This window comes from Schistocerca serialis, chromosome 8 (genome assembly GCF_023864345.2).
Source record: "Schistocerca serialis cubense isolate TAMUIC-IGC-003099 chromosome 8, iqSchSeri2.2, whole genome shotgun sequence".
Classification (NCBI taxonomy): Eukaryota; Metazoa; Arthropoda; class Insecta; order Orthoptera; family Acrididae; genus Schistocerca; species Schistocerca serialis.
The window spans coordinates 559,528,891-559,549,850 of NC_064645.1; the positions used below are offsets into that span (position 1 = coordinate 559,528,891).

The 20,960-nt window shown below is 43.0% G+C and overlaps 1 pseudogene; it reads right to left on the reverse strand.

Moving 5' to 3' along the window:
• Positions 1-13,986: 13,986 nt before the first annotated feature.
• LOC126417841 (5S ribosomal RNA) lies at positions 13,987-14,104 on the reverse strand (annotated as a pseudogene).
• Between the last annotated feature and the right edge of the window lie 6,856 nt (positions 14,105-20,960).

Consider the following 20,960-nt stretch of genomic DNA (forward strand, 5'->3'; position numbering starts at 1 on the left):
ACCAGTTTCTTTGGCTCTTCAGTGTATATAACACCATCATCTGCCCAGTAGATCTGTATGGTTAGGAAAATGGGACGCTTACGAAGAAAGAAAGACAAAAACTGAATTTTTTCTAAAGAAAGTTCCGCACTGGCTGTATGAATTATTTTTATTAAAAATGCGACCGGTTTCGCACCACTTATCGGTGCATCCTCAGGCAATATGCGCAACAATAAGTAGTGCGGAACCGGTCGCAGATTTAATAAAAATCTGTCGTACAGCCAGTGCGGAATTTACTTTGCGAAAATGTCAAAGTTTGGCTGTAGTTGCCCGCCCTACAAAACGAAAAGCTGAATGTTTTCGAAACAAAAGTGATGAGAAAAATCTGGTTTGCCGACGACATTGCAATTCTATTAGAGACAGCAAAGGACACGGAAGGGTAGCTGAACGGAATGGACAGTGTCTTGAAAGGAAAATGTAAGATGAACATCAATAAAAGCAAAATGAAGATAACAGAATGTAGTAGATTTAAATCAGGCGATGCCGAGGGAATTAGATTATAAAAAGGGACACCTGAAGTAGTACATGAGTTTTCCTGTTTGGAGAGTAAAATAACTCATGATGGTCGAAGTAGAGAGGATATAATATGTACACTGGCACTGGCAAAGAAAGCGTTTCTGAAGATGAGAAATTTGTTAACATCGAATGTAGATTTAAGTGTCAGGAAGTCTTTTCTTAAAGTGTTTGTATGGGGTGTAGCCATGTATGGAAGTGAAACATGGACACTAACAGTTTAAACAAAAAGAGAATAGAAGCTTTCGAAATGTGGCGCTGCAGAAGAATACTGAAGATTGGATGGATAAATCACGTAACTAATGAGGAGGTACTGAATAGAATTGGGGAGAAGAGGAATTTGTGGCACAACTAGACTAGAAGAAGGGATCGGTTGATAGGACATGTTCTGAGGCCTCAAGGGATCACCAATTTAGTATTGGACGGAAGCGTGGAGGGTGAAACTCGTAGCGGGAGACCAAGAGATGAATGCAGTAGGCAGATTCAGAAGTACGTCGGTTGCAGTAGTTATTCGGAGATGAAGAGGCTTGCACAGGATAGAGTAGCTTGGAGAGCTGCATCATGCCATTCTCTGGACTGAAGACCACAACAACAACAACAAAACAACATGGTGCTCATAGTAGTTTATGCTCATTCCTATTTTCTTTTTCATTATTAGACCTACTCCTGCATTACCTCTATTTTATTTTGTGTTTATAACACCGTATTCCTCTGAGCAGAGGTCTTGTTCATCCTATAACCTAAATTCACTAATTCTCACTGTATCTGACTTCGGTCAATGCATTTCTTTTTTTCTAATTTTCTAATCTACATACCCGATTAAGAGATCTAACATTCCACGCTCTGATCTGTAGAATGTGAGTTTTGTTTTTCCCGATCACTGTATCCTGTGGAGATTTGTACGGGGGATTGTTTTACCACTCAAAAATTTTGCGCAAGAGGATGCTATCATATTTTAGCCGTGCAGTGAGGTGTATGCCATAGGATAATAAAATTATAAAAGGCTGAAGTTTGCCCTTGGTTTCAGCCTTTAGCAGTACCAGAACAGCAAGGCCATTTGCCGATGTTACAAGGACATATTTGTCAGTCATGCTTACTGCTGGGGCTACAACGACTGTAAAGGCTGCTGCCACTCTTTAGGTACCACATGGTTGTCTGGTGCTTCCACAGCTATCTCTCCATTGGGGTCGCACCTGCGCCACGACTATTAGTATCGCTGAGGCACGCAAGCCGCGCCATCTCGGTAATATCTCTGGTTCATGCGGCAGCTAGTACGTTAATAGTATTTCATCTCGAGTGGCAATAATGTATTTTACTAGCTGGTTTCAACGTTTTCCAGAGCCATTAATCATTTTTCAACGAGCGGGTGATGCTTTTGAAAGCTACCTCTCCTTCTGTATGAATGCAGAGTCGTTGACGACACGTTCGTCATTTGGCCACACGGACGCGAGAAACTAGACGAGTTTTTGGTACACCTCAATGGCATCAACAGTAATATCCAGTTCACCATGGAGGTGGGAAAAGATGATGCATTGCACTTCCTCAACGTCCTTGTCCACCGTAAACGAAATGGGTGCCTTGGCCACAGCGTCTACAGAAAACCCACCCACACAGACCTGTACCTGCACGCCATCAGCCATCCTCATCCAGCACAGAAGCGCACAGTATTAAAAACATCGGTGCATCGTGCAAGAATAATAACAGACGACGATAACCTGCCCTATGAACTGAGCCACCTACGCAAGGTTTTCAGCAATAACGGCTACAGCGCCCATCAAGTGAAAGAATTGATTTCTGGGAAATATCAGAATAAGACCACCGACGAAGAGCAGGAAAAGAAACTTTCTTTGCTGCCATTCTATGGCTCTGTGTCGGGCAAGATAAGCCGCCTGTTGAAAAAAAAAACACAAGATCAAATCAATCTTCAGGCCTCCAACGAAAATCCGTCAATTACTGAGACCAGTTAAAGACCCAGTAGGTCTCAGAACACCTGGAGTCTACGAAAGACCTTGTGAGTGTGGCCAGAAGTACATCGGACAAACAGTGCGCACTGTGGAACAACGCATGAAAGAACATGAGAGGTGTTATCGCCTACGCTATCCAGAGAAATCTGCGTTAGCTGAGCATGCGTCAGAAAACGGTCACCACATAAAATTTGACGATACCTCTGTCGTGGCTCGCACTAACGGCTTCTGGGACAGTTTAATAAGGGAAGCTATTGAAATAAAAATTACCGCAAACACCCTGAATAGAGACGGTGGCTTGCAGCTCAGCGCTGCGTGGGATCCAGCGATCGCAAGGTTGGAGAGGGCACATCGAACGCCGACTCAAAACATGCCCATATGTGGCAACGTCAGGGGCTTCAGTGACGTCACAGCCGGCAGCTAGCGTATATAAAGGCGCACCAACAGCCACTGCCCAGCGCGTACGGTAGCACAAAACACATCACACCACTTCCCAGACCTAGCCCCAACTATGGAACCGCTGACAACCCATACCACTACCCCTCCCCACCTAGACGTCAGACAATAAAACACAGACAGACATACACCCTCTCTCCCTCGTTCTCTCTCTCTCTCTCTCTCTCTCTCTCTCTCTCTCTCTCTCTATCTCCCTCTCCCTCACTCCCTCTCTCTCTCTCTCACACACACATACACGCACACACAAACACACACACACAAGCAACAAAACGACAACACTCGCACAATTAAGCAAGCCGGCACACTCTTCAACTACTCAATCCTGTTCTGCCACTGAAAATGAAAAGAAAAAATATGTAAATAGAAAATAGCAATAATTGTACAATGCAAGTAACAATAGTAACATCATTATACACTACTCACAGTCTACCATCCAAAACCTCTTATCATCTGCTCTCTTCACCTCTGCTCCACAACCGAACACAGACGTAATTTCGGAAATATTACACACAAATCACACACAGAAACACTACACACTCCAACGTAAATAACCACAATTATATATCACCATATGTCAATGTTTACTCCTCAAACCTCAACAAATGCCAATGCTTAAATCTCTATCTCTTACTGTCACACCCCCAAATCTCTCACTTAACCTTCCCCCTTCCATATTCTATTATTATAAACATGTTAATTCTAGTACTATATACATTAAGAACTAAAACATAACCTTGCAAATCATATCTCGTTGTTAATTTCTCCTACTATACTCTTTGTTAAACCAAAATATAACCTTGTTAATATTATTATAACCTTGTTAATTATATAAACTTGTTAATTATGTAATACCAAATGTCAATTGTTAATGACCACGTCAAAGTGCAAAAAAACTGTAAAGCACCTTTCTGCAAGCACTTCAAATTGTATAAAAAAGAAAAGAAAATTGTAAACCTCGACTAAGGCTAAAAAGTGCAATGCAAGCACTAGAATAGCCCGCCCTCCCCCTAAGAGAAGGGAATGAAATGTAAAAAAAAAAAAAAAAAAAAAAAAAAAAAAAAAAAAAAAAAGCCCACTGTCAGTCATACCACTTGACAAAGGCCAAGGAGGGGCCGAAAGCTCGCGTAGCTTTAAGCAATTGACGCCGTTGGAAACCCGAGAACATTTTATTCTACCTCTCCTTCTGTTTAACAGCTGCTTTCAGCAACAGAATGTTTGTCGCCTGCATCGCAGACAAAAAAAACATTCGAGCAGTATGCCATATTTATGTACTTCTTTTTTGCTTGAAGGAGGCGTGGTCCGAGACGTCGTTAAGTTAACTCCTCACTAAACACAATGACTTAGAAAACAATGTGGGCGTAAATTCAGTCAGTATCGAAGTAAATTACACGAGCGCGCGGCCTCTTTCTCTTGTACTTCTCTGTAGGTTCCCGAAAGCTGGGGTGGTAATTTGAGTAATGATTAGGAAGTTAGCGTAGAGTTAATACGCCAGGCTTCTGCTTTAAACGAACTTTTAATGCGACATTCTCCAGAGGTGGCAAACTACTATTATTACATGAGGATTGCATTAATTAGAGAGTAACATGCCTCTGAGGCTATTAAAGATGCCCCTATATGAAGTAAATAATTTTGGCTTTAATCTGATTCGTGACTTTATATGTTTTGAGAGGGCGGACAAAAAGTACCAGCCGGCCGGGGTGGCCGAGCGGTTCTGGGCGCTACAGTCTGGAACCATCCGACCGCTACGGTCGCAACTTCGAATCTCGCCTCGGGCATGGATGTGTGTGACGTCCTTAGGTTAGTTAGGTTTAAGTAGTTCTAAGTTCTAGGGAACTGGTGACCTCAGAAGTTAAGTCCCATAGTGCTCAGAGCCATTTCAACGAAGAAATACCAAACAAATAGTAATGATGCCCCGGTATAGAGGTATTGTCGGTAATTTTCCCTGGTCGCACTTGCAGCTAATTCAGAAGCTAGTAACGTTTAAGAAGGTGACGTTTCCTCTGTAATGGAGTCCTCTGTGACGAGTTTGAACGGTCGTTCACACACCAGTGAGCAGCTGAGTAGCGGCTCTGTCCGCTAGAAGAATGTGTGGCGACCTAACGGTGACTGACCGGTCTGCCCCGGTGCTGAACGCAGTCGGGTAGTGCAGGGCGCTGATATGGGATTGGCTGCCTCATTGCCCACACCTCAGGCAGCGCTCCCTAATTCAGTCTAGCCCAGTGGTCGTCAAACTGTAGCCTGCCGTTTTCGGCAACATTTTAGAACCAGCGTAAAAATTATCCTGTCGGAGTGCAAAAAAGGCGAAAATATTCCTCTTTAGAAGACTCTAACAGAATTACAGGGAATCAGCTAGCTCAATTCTCGTTCGCCTTCCTCACCAAAAATTTTGGCATGCGAAGATATTTGCGCTCTTTTTTAATAGAGAACATTCTAAATCCTTGTACCCAGCCCCTCTTTGTAGTTACACCTTCATATCCGGCATCTCTCTCTCACTACCACTGTCTATATATGTCTCTCCCCCACTGTCTCCTTTTTCTTCCATTCCTTTACAATATATCCCATTGGCATTGTTCCCTATCTTTCACTTACATTGTCTCCATTTATCTTTCTTTCCCCTTGTCGCTGTCTCCAACATATCTCGGGCAGCTCAAAAATTCAAGGAGTGGGGGGGGGGGGGGTTCAATTTATTTTTCCACGCATATGTTTAAAATTTCACTCCAAGGTGTGCAATCACCTATACCTACATGTTGAAGTTCGCCTGTCTGAGAGGGTCCAGACTCCCAAGCCTATGTACAGTCTCCACTTGTCCGTATTTTTCATTTCCACTATCTCCTCTCTAGCCTTGAGCGAGCCAGCCCTGACAAAACTCTACCATCTGGTGAGCAAGATGTACGACGCAGGCGAAATACCCTCAGACTTCAAGAAGAATATAATAATTCAAATCCCAAAGAAAGTAGGTGTTGACAGGTGTGAAAATTGTCGTTGTAGCAGTTTAATAAGTCACAGTTGCAAAATACTAACACGAATTCTTTACAGACGTATGGAAAGACTGGTAGAAGCCGACCTCGGGGAAGATCAGTTTGGATTCCGTAGAAATGTTGGAACACGCGAGGCAATACTGACCCTGCCACTTGTCTTAGAAGACAGTTTAAAGTAAGGCTACGTTTATAGCATTTGTAGACTTTGAGGAAACTTTTGACAATGTTGACTGGAATACTCTCTTTCAAATTCTAAAGATGGCAGGGGTAAAATACAGGGAGCTTAAGACTATTTACAATTTGTACAGAAACCAGATTGCTGTTACAAGAGTTGAGGGGGGTGAAAGAGAAAAGATTGGCAAGGGAGTGAGACAGGGTTGTAGCCTATCTCCGGTGTTATTCAATCTGTATATTGAGCAAACAGTAAAGGAAACAAAAGAAAAAATCGGAGTAGAAATTAGAATCCATGGAGAAGACATTGTAATTCTGTCAGGGACAACAAAGGACCTGCAAGAGCAGCTGAACGGAATGAACAGTGTCTCGAAAGGAGGATATAAGATGAAGATCAACAAAAGCAAAACGAGGATAATGGAATGTAAAAAATGGCTCAAATGGCTCTGAGGACTATGGGACTTCACTTCTAAGGTCATCCGTCCCCTAGAACTTAGAACTAGTTAAACCTAACTAACCTAAGGACATCAGACACATCCATGCCCGAGGCAGGATTCGATCCTGCGACCGTAGCGGTCGCGCGGTTCCAGACTGAAGTGCCTAGAACCGCTCGGCCACAATCCCCGGCTAATGGAATGTAGTCGAATTAAATCGGGTGATGCTGAGGGTATTAGATTAGGAAATGACATGGGTAAAGTAGAAAATGAGTTTTGCTATTTGGGGAGCAAAATAACTGATGATGGTCGAAGTAGAGAGGATATAAAATGTAGACTGGCAATGGCAAGGAAAGCGTTTCTGAAGAAGAAATATTTGTTAACATCGAGTATAGATTTAAGTGTCAGGCAGTCGCTTCTGAAAGTATTTGTATGGAAAGTGGCCATGTATGGATGTGAAACGTCCACGATAAATAGTTTGGACAAGAAGAGAATAGAAGCTTTCGAAATGTGGTGCTACAGAAGAATGATGAAGATTATATGGGGAGATCGTATAACTAATGAGGAGGTATTGAATAGAATTGGGGAGAAGAGAAATTTGTGGCACAACTTGACTAGAAGAAGGGATCGGTTGGTAGGACCTGTTCTGAGGCATCAAGGGATCACCAATTTAGTATTGGAGGGCAGCGTAGAGGGTAAAAATCGTAGACGGAGACCAAGAGATGAATACACTAAGCAGATTCAGAAGGATGTAGGTTACAGTAGGTGCTGGGAGATGAAGAAGTTTGCACATGATAGAGTAGCATGGAGAGCTGCATCAAACCAGTCTCTGGACTGAAGACCACAACAACAGCAACAATCTCTTCTCTCTTTCGCTCACATAGCTGCTGTCTCCAGCCATCTCCGTTTCTCTTTTACTGCCATTGTCTCTCACTATCTCCTCACTCTTTGACTCGCGCTGCTATTGTCTTCATCTGTCTGTCTGTCTCTCTCTCTTTCACTGGCAATTCCTCTCACCCACCATCACTGCCTCCTCTCTCTTTCACCGTCACTGTTTCTCTACTACTCCCTTTCAGTACAAAAGAAAAACACGAATATGTTAGCATGCCAAAAGTTTTGGTGATGTAGGCGGAATAACGATTGAGGCTCTTAGTTCCTCATTTTTATGCCAGTACCTGTCAATGGTGATCATATTCGCCTTTTTTGTGCTCCGACAGGAGCATTTTTCCGTTGGTTCCCTTCTCTCCCCTGCTACAGCAATGTGTACTGCTTATATAAAACGTATTCTATAGATGAGTAAAGTATTGACTGTTGTTTATATACTTTGCCGCATTTATATACTTAGAGACATATAAATAACGTAATATGAGGCTGACACAAATTTGTTTGCTTTACATTGTTTTGGATGCTTTGCTCATCGACCGCAGTTCATCAAAAACGCCGAAATATGATTTGTATCTTAAAGGAGTAACACTGTCATTAGAAACATTTTACTGAATTTGCAGTTTTTCCCGTTTTGCAAAATTTTTGGCACGCATTTTAAGTTCTTTTCAGGCATGTTATATTCTTTTTCGTCACTGCAGTTGAAATGTAGCTATCAAAGCAGGAGCACCATTCAGTTACGCAGAATAAATCGGTCATATTTCTTTGTTGTGGATTGCCTGACCTAATTTGTTGTAGGAATAAAGAAAAGGAGGAAAACAAATCTATTCTTTTAAATACTAGATTTATTTACTCTAAATTGGTTCACAAGTAAAGTGAGTATTTTCTCGAAAATGAATGTATGAACAGTTTCTTATTTAATGGTCAGATAAGAGACAAATTGTCTTTGCAAAAGTCCATCGAAAACAATTTCCACAGTGGAATTAAAGTTTAGTGCCAAAAATTACAGTAAAGGTTGTTCTGCTAACAAGCGCTGGATACCTCGAATTGAACTGAAGATCGCTATGGAACCGCGATTGGCTTTCCAAACTCTGTGCAGCTTGTGGAAGTTAAAACCGGATCCAAGATCCAAACAGGTAAATACACTGAAAAAGCAACGCAAGTTGCGGAATTTACTTCGCAAATTATGAGCTGCTCAAAGCAAAAGCCGCGCCAGAGCTAAAAAGGCGACACTTACTCGTAATCTGCTAGGCTGTGAATAGGCCCCTACCTCTCTCGATGTGACGCGACTTTCCACCGTCTCCATGTCTGACTAACGTTCCACTCCGCTCCCAGAAAGCGCCTGGAGGGGAGGATTTACAACTCCCGCTGACGCGACGACCAAGAATTCCTTTTAGCCCGCTGAAACGCTGAAGAAGCCTGCCAAAATTTCTCCGCTATCGCTTAAGCCGTCGGTACACGGACCGTGCTGTCGAACGTGAACACTGAGCGTGCCAAGTTCAACGTGCTGCTGGACGCTCAGGAACGGTGCGATTTGTGCTCACGGTACGTGGGCCCCAACGTGGTATACGCGATCGAAACGCACACCAGCGGCAGTTGAGGGATGTTTCTAGTTCGTAAAGCACATAGTTTACTCAACGGGCGCGCGTTAAATTCCACGTTAGCTCTATTAAAACGCACATTTCCTCCATCGTCCACAAAAAGGAAAGTGTCATGTCCAATCAATAAGGACACAGGTTTATAAAAGTTCTATTACAAACAGTGCGGTACAAATTTGGAATACTTCTCCGCATAAGATAAACATTATTTCATCATTCCCAAATTTTAGTAAAACCCCAAGGTCAGTCTTACTTGATCACTGTTCCTACCCAGTAGCAGAATCTTTGCAACATGTGAATTACGAAGCGTAAAAGAAAAAGGAGCAAAATATCTTTATACAAGTAGCGCAAGCTGTCCTGTAGGTTAAGCCAGTCGAACAAACTCACCCCCTGAAAAAAAGGTGAACTTATATTTACATAACATCAAATATTACAGCATATGCTTATATTAAACTAATAATAAAGTATCAGAATCTAATAAAAACGGGAATTTTAGGAAAAACTATTCGGGGTTGTCAACACGCGAACCACCGCCCCAACAAATAACTCTACAGTGCCGCTATCATTACGTTAAACTAACAAGACGCTCCTTGTAACTAATCATATCACGTTAGGCCCTGCTGAAAACCTTAATCGTTGATATGTCACTAATTGAAATTTAATTATAACATATTGTACCAAGAACAATGCGTTTTGGGTGGATCTTCAGTGTGTCGCTGCCTTCAATTAGCCTACACTCATAATAGGCAAGTTACAATGATTCTTTTGCCACGAATATGATGTTTCTCATTATTTTATTGGAACGAATCACACAGTTAACAACGGGTTTTTCAGTGATTCTCAGTTTGCTGGTTCTCACAAAAGGTATATACAGGGTGTTACACAAGGGTACAGCCAAACTTTCAGGAAACATTCCTCATACACAAATAAAGAAAAGATGTTATGTGGACATGTGTCCGGAAACGCTTAATTTTCATGTTAGAGCTCATTTTAGTTTCGTCAGTATGTACTGTACCATCCACCGCCAGTTGACCCAATTGAAGGAAGGTAATGTTGACTTCGGTGCTTGTGTTGACATGCGACTCATTGTTCTACAGTACTAGCATCAAGCACATCAGTACGTAGCATCAACAGGTTAGTGTTCATCACGAACGTGGTTTTGCAGTCAGTGCAATGTTTACAAATGCGGAGTTGGCAGATGCCCACTTGATGTATGGATTAGCACGGGGCAATAGCCGTGGCGCGGTACGTTTGTATCGAGACAGATTTCCAGAACGAAGGTGTCCCGACAGGAAGACGTTCGAAGCAATTGATCGGCGTCTTAGGGAGCACGGAACATTCCAGCCTATGACTCGCGACTGGGGAAGACCTAGAACGACGAGGACACCTGCAATGGACGAGGCAATTCTTCGTGCAGTTGACGATAACCCTAATGTCAGCGTCAGAGAAGTTGCTGCTGTACAAGGTAACGTTGATCACGTCACTGTATGGACAGTGCTACGGGAGAACCAGTTGTTTCCGTACCATGTACAGCGTGTGCAGGCACTATCATCAGCTGATTGGCCTCCACGGGTACACTTCTGCGAATGGTTCATCCAGCAATGTGTCAATCCTCATTTCAGTGCAAATGTTCTCTTTACGGATGAGGCTTCATTCCAACGTGATCAAATTGTAAATTTTCGCAGTCAACATTTGTGGGCTGACGAGAATCCGTACGCAATTGTGCAATCACGTCATCAACACAGATTTTCTGTGAACGTTTGGGCAGGCATTGTTGGTGATGTCTTGATTGGGCCCCATGTTCTTCCACCTACGCTCAATGGAGCACGTTATCATGATTTCATACAGGATACTCTACCTGTGCTGCTAGAACATGTGCCTTTACAAGTACGACACAACATGTGGTTCATGCACGATGGAGCTCCTGCACATTTCAGTCGAAGTGTTCGTACGCTTCTCAACAACAGATTCGGTGACCCATGGATTGGTAGAGGAGGACCAATTCCATGGCCTCCACGCTTTCCTGACCTCAACCCTCTTGCCTTTCATTTATGGGGGCATTTGAAAGGTCTTGTCTACGCAACCCCGGTACCAAATGTAGAGACTCTTCGTGCTCGTATTGTGGACGGCTGTGATACAATACGCCATTCTCCAGGGCTGCATCAGCGCATCGGGGATTCCATGCGACGGAGGGTGGATGCATGTATCCTCGCTAACGGAGGACATTTTGAACATTTCCTGTAACAAAGTGTTTGAAGTCACGCTGGTACGATCTGTTGCTGTGTGTTTCCATTCCATGATTAATGTGATTTGAAGAGAAGTAATGAAATGAGCTCTAACATGGAAAGTAAGCGTTCCGGACACATGTCCACATAACATATTTCTTTCTTTGTGTGTGAGGAATGTTTCCTGAAAGTTTGGCCGTACCTTTTTGTAACACCCTGTATATACATATAGGCTTGAAATGAATGCCAACATGGCGCCTCACAACACTGTACTGAAGGGAGACGGCGTGCGTGTGACGTAGGTGGTGTTGTGCCATCTCATTGGTCAACGCTCAGACACACGCTCAGAATATCTGACATGCCAGATATTGCTCTGCACGTTCGGAAAGACTCCCGAACGTGCTATTCCACGCTATGGCGTCAGAAACTAGGCACGCTCAACGTTCGGATGCACGGTCCGTGTGCCGACGGCTTTACAGTATGCCTATTAACGGCCCAGAGATTGGTACACTGTACGTGCTGTATCGGCTCTCATTGGTTCAGACATTTACGCTACTGCGTCTGTGCCCATGAGCCTTCTGACTGGCTGACATCATCCGCACACTTAGATTCTGGCATCTTCCCACGCCGAACACGACACAGTGTCATTGTCACGTATTTGCAACTGCCGACGGGAAATGCAGATTCGTCACACAAGAAATGCTCAGGGGACCTGTGCTCGCCCTGCTATATCTTCCAAGACCTTGCCGCCCGAAGGACAACGCAATGCGGCCAGTGTGCGTCACAAACATTTCTGCTCAGACGGTGAGGGCTTAACCCGTCCCGTCTGAAAAGCGCTGCGACCACCAAGGTCTGTTACTGTACCTCCACAGGCCTGCCTCAGCGAAGGGAAATTCACGACTCTTACACCAGAAGCCAGTAATGATGCAATTCCCACCAGCGCAGTTAAGAACCTTAAGCTGCCAATTACACTCATTATCTAAAAGCGAGATATGTGGTGGTACCGTCACACAGTACCACTTCGGATAATTTAGGTAGGCGTGAAGTGCCCTTTATGAAGAGACAGCGTGTCATAAACTTTCACAAAAAAATGCTGACTAAAAACATAGTTTGGTGACCTCAGAACCCCTGCAGTTACCTTAGAACGCTTGTCATGCATTCATTACTTCAGTTAAAACTAGCATTTACTCCTCAGACCGGATATTTCGTGCATAAGTACGACGATATTGAGCCTCTGTATCTCGGCAACGGATAATGATATCGTAAAAAGTTTCAAGGTTCGCAGAGCACATCATCTGGAGAACATATCGTAAAAATTGCGGCGATTTACCAGGAAAAGAAATTATAGAACTGGTGATCCCCACAATTGGTACTTTTTGTACCCAAAAACCAACGTTTTTGGGGATTTTCTCAGGTACCTGCCACGAACAAACGATGCTCTTATGAGCCGCCTGAGGTCCACTCTAGGCAACGCAACCAACCGGTTTGCTCAATTTGCCTGGGCTGCAGGAGGTGTGTAATGTTTAAATGTTGAGCCTGTACTGTAGGACAGATGCAGTATAACTGTTCTTCCGGAATGTATAACAATGTTCGCTAGGGCAAGGGATATCCAAAACACTTGACCTCTTATGTCTGTGATCAACAGAACCCGAGATACGACCCCCTGAAACATCACATTTTTGCTTGCGGCTTTTTGGAACATATTAGTACCGCGGACTGTCATGTACTGACAGATACTGTGCATCTAGCAACTAACAGCCGAATCCCAAAACTAACGTTAAGACCTACTCAATAGTGTAGTTTTCCTGCTCAGCAAAATACAAAAATTCTTGCTGAGACAATGATATTTCAAGATGTGCTTCAATTCAACTGTTGTTGGTGAATTCGGCTACGCAAAAAGTTCAGGGGCAGATGGATACCTCAGGGGCATATGGATAAGTAGCGGCCGCGCTGGATTAGCCGAGCGGTCTGGGGCGCTGCAGTCACGGACTGTGCGGCTGGTCCCGGCGGAGGTTCGAGTCCTCCCTCGGGCATGGGTGTATGTGTTTGTCCTTAGGATAATTTAGGTTAAGTAGTGTGTAAGCTTAGGGACTGATGACCTTAGCAGTTAAGTCCCATAAGATTTCACACACATTTGAACTTTTTTTTTTTTTTTTTTTTTGAACATTTGATAAGTAGCGCCCGAGCGGGGTTGGTGGATGTGTGTGTGTGTGTGTGGTGGCGGGGGGGGGGGGGGGGATGTTCAATTGTTTGTCTTCCAGTACTGAGAATTCACAGGTGTGTGCTTCTCGTAACGATAAACTGTTACAATATAAATTTTGACGCGGGAGTATCATGGACTGATGAATGTGCGTTACAGAGGTGGTCCTCTTCAAATGCGATGCTTATTTGTAGCAAACAACATGAAATTGATTTATAGCTGTTGGAACACAACACAACGAACAGAAGAAAAATGACATTCGAAAAATTTAGTAAACGCCAGTGATCGTGTCTTCTATTGTATCTCTCTCTTTCTCTCCTACCGAACAGGCCATGAAGGCCCAATAGCACCGACCGGCCGCCGTGTCATCCTCACTCAGCCCATAGGCGTCACTGGATGCGGATACGGAGGGGCATGTGGTCAGCACACCGCTCTCCCAGCCGTATGTCAGTTTCCGAGACCGGAGCCGCTACTTCTCAATCGAGTAGCTCCTCAGTTGCCTCACAAGGGCTGAGTGCACCCCACTTGCCAACAGCGCTCGGCAGACCGGATGGTCACCCATCCAAGTGCTAGCACAGCCCGACAGCGCTTAACTTCGGTGATCTGACGGGAACCGGTGTTACCACTGCCGCAAAGCCGTTGGCCGTCTACTGTATAATGCATTTAAATATAAATACAGTTACTGTTATTAGTCGATACTCTTCCGGCACACGCACACAACACAACACTTCGTCAGGCAATTACAGTGTGACAGTTTTGGGGTCGCTGAGAGTGGCAGCGGTCTAAAACAGAGAACAGTCGACACGTTGTGTTTTGGATGGTGCCACCTTTGAAAGACCAGTGCTTGGGGGCCAAAATCCATCACACTGCACCATTACTGTAGCTTGTCTATTTGGGGCTCATAACGAATTTCGAAGGCTTGCTGAAACGTAAAGCCGCCGAATCTTTTATGTGAAAATTCTAAAAGCTTTTTAAGTGAAACAAACGTTATTAACATTCTACATCTTTATTCTTCATGTCTACGTATGTATTCCTCGACATAGTTACCATGGCATCGAACACATAACTCCACGTGGGTGACCAATTTGTTGATACCGTCACTATAGAATATTTGACTCTGTTGATGGAGATTTAACCTGACCCTTGCTTGCACCACCTCCACAGATTGAAAGTGAAGACCTCGCAAGTGTTCTATAAGTTTTGGAAACAGATGAAAATCGGATGGTGACAAGTCAGGACTGTGTGGAAGATTATCGATAACAGTAAACCCAAAGCGTCGGATTGTTGACGTCGCAGCGCTCGGGTGTGGTTTGGCAATCATATCTTGCAAGAGGGGGTTCTCCAAGTGAGGACGAACTCTTTGAATTCGTGCTTTCATTTTTTCAGGGCCTCGTAGTACCCTGCAGAGTTCATGGTGGTGCCTTTAGGCACGAATTCCAAATGCACCACATCTTGAACATCCCAGAACACTGTGAGTATGAATTTGCCTGCTGATGGTAGTGTCTTGAACTTTTTGGGCATGGGTGATCCTTTGTGGTGGAACCCCGTTGGTGCTCTGTCGCCCTCGGGGTCAAAATAGTAAACCCAGCTTTCACGACCTGTTACAGTTGCGGGAACTACTAAGTTTGGGATCCCTGTGCCACTGTTCCATTGCATTCACTGAACCCGTACTCGAGGTAGATGTCGGCCAACTCATCACCAGGAAACCCGTTCACAATGCTGCGCTTAACGTACAACTGACGCTGGCGTGAGAAACAGACCCGAGACGGAACCGAGCAGAACTGAATACGTGACGGAGAGCGAAAAGTCAAGTGGTCATTACTGCCGAAAAACAGCAAGTTACGTGAGCGAAAGGGACAAGTTCGTTTCCAAACTAAACATACGCCGTGTACCGTCTACGTTTGCACTTTTTTCCGGATATTTCCAGTGTAATACAGATAAAATAGTGAACAGAGTTAAAATTAACACGAAATGAATTTATAGTAAGCCACTGGAGGCAAGTCCCCTTTAAGCTGACCGGACAAAAAAATAGTCACCCCTAGAAAAATCATCGAAGCATCATTTAAGGGGGAATTACGGGGTGACTTCGAAAAAACTCGAAATTTTTTATTACGGGATTCGAATGAAGAATTATTCTGCAAAATATTATGCGCGAACTTCAAAAAGTAACGATTATGTGAGCATTTGAAGCCGAGCGCGCACGGCACGCCTCGGCGTTAGAGAACCGGTTCCGAACTCACTCTCCCTATTTATGCCGATTTGAGTAAATCCGATTTGCTGGAGCAATGTTTGGAGATTTACTCAAAATGTGAACAAAAGTTTAAATAGTTTATTTTGGAGACACGCTCCAAAGGTAACATGCAGCCGAAGCGAAACTGTGAACATTGCTTCAAATTTGGCCATATTTCTATTCAGTGTACGCCATACTGCATTAATGCACGTAGCAAATGCCCTTCAAATCAAAATCGGCGATGAAATGCGACGACTCTATGAAGATAGAGACCCTGCAGCGATGCGCTCAGCCACGAAAGGGGATTTGAGGACGAAAATGAGGGCTTATCTAGCAACTTCACTTATCACTAGCCAGAGCGATAGTTATTATCGACCAGGCATCCATGATATCTCATTCTTTGTATGATAAATACTTGTCAATCTTTCAGCGCATTTTTCGGCATGATTGTCGTCACCCACGCTACAATTTTCACGCAATTTTAATGATTTTTGCAAACTGAATTCTCTTCAGTTCACCTTAGTCGATTTTTATGTTGATATTTAGTATTTTTTTCGGCTAAAAAAGAGGAGTCCAAAAATTGTTTTCAAATATCTATAATTCCGCCATTTTCTTTTTTTTGCAAATCCCTACGATGAACTAAAATTACATCTGTAAGGATGAGGGTGATACGTTAATTTCATGTTTCAGATAATTACAACCAGAGCTATAGCGACAACCCCCGATCTAACTCTTCAGAACTGCCTCGGGAAAGTCCCAATTACACGGTGAAGATATGAATATTTTTAAATAAAAAATACCAATATAAACTTCAATGTATGCTTTATTCATTGTAGCAAACCCCATTTGTCTACTACATTCCAGTACGGAGAAAAAAAGTACTGAATTTGTGCAATATTTTCGTTCGTTATCCTATCGTTCCTCCTTAATAGTGTGTAATTCCGCTGTTAATGTCGGCAGTTTATCCGCTGTTCCAACATGTCCCATAGGTTCACTATCGGGTTCATGTCAGGTGATTTAGAGGCCAGTCCAGATGTAATAGGGTGGAGGAGTGTTCAGAAAACAGTCACATATTTTTCCAGCCCGCTGAGCTTTGCTGTTGTCTTCCGTATGTGTCTGTGTGAGCGATGCCCTCTTGCGAGGTCACCGACTGCATATGGTTCAAATGGCTCTGAGCACTATGGGACTTAACTTCTGAAGCCATCAGTCCCATAGAACTTAGAGCTACTTAAACCTAACTAACCTAAGAACATCACACACACCCATGCCCGAGGCAGGATTCGAACCTGCGAACGTAGTGGTCGCGCGGTTTCAGACTGTAGCGCCTAGAACCGCTCGGCCACCCCAGCCGGCTGACCGACTCCAAATGTTCACTGCGTGCAGTTCCTGTCGCAGTGTTCTCTCATTCACTGAAGGTACAGCAATTATTGTCTGGTTTGGAAGCAATTTTTATCCACAAGCCGTGAAACGCGTCTCCAGCCCCTCTCAGTCATGAGGTTTTCCCGACAATAATTCTGACGTCGTGTTTCGAGGCCACTTGTGTTACACCACTGCTCGTAGAGACACCAACAAATACAGAAACTTTTTCCTTTTTTTAAAATTTCAGTTTCTTAGCTTTTTGTTTGTGCCCACGGAGCCATCTCAATAGTGGGAAGACGATTCGAAAGTGAGTTTCAGGCGACTTCCGTATCAGTAGTGGCGATACGCCTGTAAGCCCGGCCGGGAATCGAACCCGGTTAGCAATCTGACGCGGTAAACCTGCAGGTACCGAGGCGTACGAATCCAGCAACTTCACACTGTAAGTAGGCTGTTTATGTTTTCTCTATGTAAGTAGGCTGTTTATGTTTTCTTATTGGCAACGTTATGTAGCGCTCAATATGAAAATCACTGGCTGTGCTGTGTGCAGTCTGTGGCTGCTTTGCATTGTTGTAATACTCGCCATTGTAGTGTTAGGCAGCCGGCTGTGAACAACGCGTAGCGTTGCGCAGTTGGAGGTGAGCCGCCAGCAGTGGTGGATGTGGGGAGAGAGATGGCGGAGTTTTGAAATTTGTCATGAACTGCTATATTTATATATGATGATATCAAGGTAAATACATTGTTTGTTCTCTATTAATATCTTTCATTTGCTAACTATCCCTATCAGTAGTTAGTGCCTTCCATAGTTTGAATCTTTTATTTAGCTGGCAGTAGTGGCGCTCGCTGTATTGCTGTAGCTTGAGCAGCGAAGATTTTTGTGAGGTAAGTGATTTGTGAAAGGTATAGTTTAATTTAATGTTAGTCAGGGCCATTCTTTTGTAGGGAATTTTGAAAGTCAGATTGCGTTGCGCTAACAAAATATTGTGTGTCAGTTTAAGCACAGTCCTGTAAAATTGTTCAAAGGGGACGTTTCATGTTTTATGTGCTGCTGCATTGCCTCGTTCCTTAGTTTAGTATCTGAGCTCAGTAGATTTAAGTTAGCTTAAGAGGGGGTAGACTATATAAGAACCTAACTATGGAGATTAGGGAAAGAATGCTTTGAAAGTTATATGAAAACGATTTGGGCCTAAATGAGTATTGCACAATGAGCCATATTTCTTTTGAAAGAAATATGGTTAGAATACAGAAAACAGGTTTAGGTAGGATTTTCTTGGAAATAAATGTTGAGGTGAGAAATGTGTGAACATATAAATACAGAAAGCATGCTTAGATAGAATTTTTTTGGTGGAAACAAAGGATGAAATAAGAGGAAAGATATATGAAGTTTTGGGTTGGACTGCAGTACCAAATGTTACACTGAAAACGAACCCTGTCCTTTCCTATTGGTGTTATCCCATTACGTGTTTGTGTACCCTTGTGTATTTGTTTTCTTCCTGTCTCTGTGTAGTTTCATAGAATTTTTTCTTCTTTTAATATTAAGCTACATTCACTATGATGAGGAATACTGTTATCCTCGAATATAATTGGCATTAATAATATGTTATTTACTTTGTAAAGATGTTTAGACATTATTAATTCTGTTCTGTTTAATGCTCATGTGTGAAGTTGATGTTTCAAAGGTTATTGTGATCTTTTATGTATGTACTCATGTCATAATTCCACTGATGTATATGTTAGTTCGATTCTTTTGTAAAGCCTGTTTTTTACAAATGTTATCTGTATTGTTATGTTCTTTAATTATGTATTTTGTACCTTTGTTATTGTATTCTCATGTTATAATATTGTAATTGAGACCACTTCATCAAATTAAGTAACTTGTAAGTTACATTTCACTGCACACGTTTCTGTTGGTCATAGTATATGGACAATATGTGAGAAGTAGGGACTGTTAGTGTTTGCACGTGTGTTAATAATTCAGCAAGGGACTGGATAACAGCATTGCTGGTTCTAAGGACAATTCCAAAAACTTTGTGAGTGCACAAGTGGTGGTTTATGGACTTGCTATATTCTCCGCAAGACTCTTTGATGGTGAATGTGCACCTGCACAGTCACAACAGATGGCTGTTGGTTATCTCTGCAAGGACTACAGTGGGTCTACATCTTTGATGATCCATCAATACCATTATTTCTACAAGGACTGCAGTGGGTCTGCACCTCTGGTGGCCCACCAATACCGTAATCTCTACCAGGACTACAGTGGGTCTGCTCTGTGATGACCTACCTACCAATATTCTTCAAAACGTCGAATGACTCTGCTGTGGGTTTGCTATGTTGTGGCCCATTACCTGTATGCATGTCAAGAGTCAGCACTGTCTTTCCGTTGGAAGGACAACACTACTTCTTCAAGACTGCATGGAAATCCACTACTTCTGTGTGCAATTTCTTTTACTAATGAGACTTTGTGAAAAAAACCCTGTAATTACTGTTATGATGAATGATCAGGACTATCTTTATGGACTGTGAGATAATTTTAGCTTTTGACCAACATTGTATCAATAAGTGTGTGCATTTGATTTCTTTGTTATTGTAATTATGAAAAATTTTATCAAATCATTATTGGCCACTGCCCAAAAAAAATTTGTAAAATTTTTTTGTGGGGAGCATGGGGGCTATGTAAGTAGGCTGTTTATGTTTTCTCTATGTAAGTAGGCTGTTTATGTTTTCTTATTGGCAACGTTACGTAGCGCTCAATATGAAAATCACTGGCTGTGCTGTGTGCAGTCTGTGGCTGCTTTGCATTGTTGTAATACTCGCCATTGTAGTGTTAGGCAGCTGGCTGTGAACAACGCGTAGCGTTGCGCAGTTGGAGGTGAGCCGCCAGCAGTGGTGGATGTGGGGAGAGAGATGGCGGAGTTTTGAAATTTGTCATGAACTGCTATATTTATATATGATGATATCAAGGTAAATACATTGTTTGTTCTCTATTAATATCTTTCATTTGCTAACTATCCCTATCAGTAGTTAGTGCCTTCCATAGTTTGAATCTTTTATTTAGCTGGCAGTAGTGGCGCTCGCTGTATTGCTGTAGCTTGAGCAGCGAAGATTTTTGTGAGGTAAGTGATTTGTGAAAGGTATAGTTTAATTTAATGTTAGTCAGGGCCATTCTTTTGTAGGGAATTTTGAAAGTCAGATTGCGTTGCGCTAACAAAATATTGTGTGTCAGTTTAAGCACAGTCCTGTAAAATTGTTCAAAGGGGGCGTTTCAACACACCGTATTGGCCGTGGGATACACTGTCACGTCCTTACATTTACCCATGTTTACGTACAATGACCGTTTGAAACATGAATATCTCACCGATCGGTGTTGCCTTAAGGCGCATGCGCACTAGTAAGTACACGGAGACAATTATTGAACTATATGAAAAAAAAACGTAAATTAGTTACAAACTACGGCGTGCACACACTTTATTCAACATGTATGCGTCACTACAGATATTCGGATTTAGGTTATGACATGCCCGATAAGCCTGCCATCATTGACTTTGATCTGGGCCAGACGAATAGCGAAATTCTGCATGACTCGCTGAAGTGTCGGAACATCGATGCTGTCGATGACCTGAATCGTTGTTTTCAGCTTAGCAATGGTTTTGGGGTTATTGCTGTACATGTTGTCCTTAATATAGCCCTATAAAAAGAGTCGCATGTGTTCAGATCTGGAGAATATGGTGGACAATCGAGGCCCATGCAAGTGGTCGCTGGGTACCTCAGAGCCAGAATGCGGTTCCCAAAGTGCTTCTCTAGGACAAGAAGCACTGTCCTGCTTCGATGGCGTCGAGCTCCGTCTTGCATGAACCGAATCTTATCGAAATCAGAGCCACTTTGGATAATGGGGATGATTTTCCAAATCCTTCACG